Source organism: Triticum dicoccoides, unplaced genomic scaffold, assembly GCF_002162155.2.
Source record: "Triticum dicoccoides isolate Atlit2015 ecotype Zavitan unplaced genomic scaffold, WEW_v2.0 scaffold55031, whole genome shotgun sequence".
Classification (NCBI taxonomy): Eukaryota; Viridiplantae; Streptophyta; class Magnoliopsida; order Poales; family Poaceae; genus Triticum; species Triticum dicoccoides.
Genome location: NW_021281223.1, coordinates 10490 through 11159, shown reverse-complemented (window position 1 = coordinate 11159; position 670 = coordinate 10490). Strand labels below are relative to the sequence as shown.

The window sequence follows — 670 nt, the reverse complement described above, 5'->3', positions numbered from 1 at the left end:
TTGCATTCCCTTTTTAATTTTTATTGCGCGGCGTGCAAAAGAAAACTCACGGCCGTGACATATATTTACCACATTTTATTACATTGCACGTTTGCGGTAAGTTTTAGCTCGTTGGTCATTATTAACGCGTGTAGCGGCGGGCAAAGCAAAGTACAATCGTCTTTGTAGTGGAGCTGGGAGGGGCAAGCATAAGGGACGAAGACGGGGGTAACATGTTGGATGCGATCATACCAGCATTAAAGCACCGGATCCTATCAGAACTCCGAAGTTAAGCGTGCTTGGGCGAGAGTAGTACTAGGATGGGTGACCTCCTTGGAAGTCCTCGTGTGGATGCGATCATACCAGCACTAAACCACCGGACCCCATCAGAACTCTGAAGTTAAGCATGCTTGGGCGAGAGTAGTACTTGGATGGGTGACCTCCTAGGAAGTCCTCGTGTTGCATTCCCTTTTTAATTTTTTTTTGCGCGGCGTGCAAAAGAAAACTCACGGCCGCGACATATATTTACCACGTTTTATTATTTTGCGCGTTTGAGGTAAGTTTTAGCTCGTTGGTCATTATTCACGCATGTAGTGGCGGGCAAAGCAAAGTACAATCGTCTTTGTAGTGGAGCTGGGAGGGGCAAGCATAAGGGACGAAGATGGGGGTAACATGTCGGATGCGATCATAC

General features: G+C 47.2%; 1 non-coding gene and 1 pseudogene across 1 annotated transcript; both read left to right on the top strand.

Annotated features, from left to right (window-relative positions):
* The first annotated feature begins 224 nt into the window (after nt 1-224).
* On the top strand, nt 225-328 carry LOC119346912 (annotated as a pseudogene).
* On the top strand, nt 329-447 carry LOC119346915. Its single transcript, XR_005168002.1, has one exon. It is a non-coding gene; the product is annotated as a 5S ribosomal RNA (ribosomal RNA).
* The last annotated feature ends 223 nt before the right edge of the window (nt 448-670 follow it).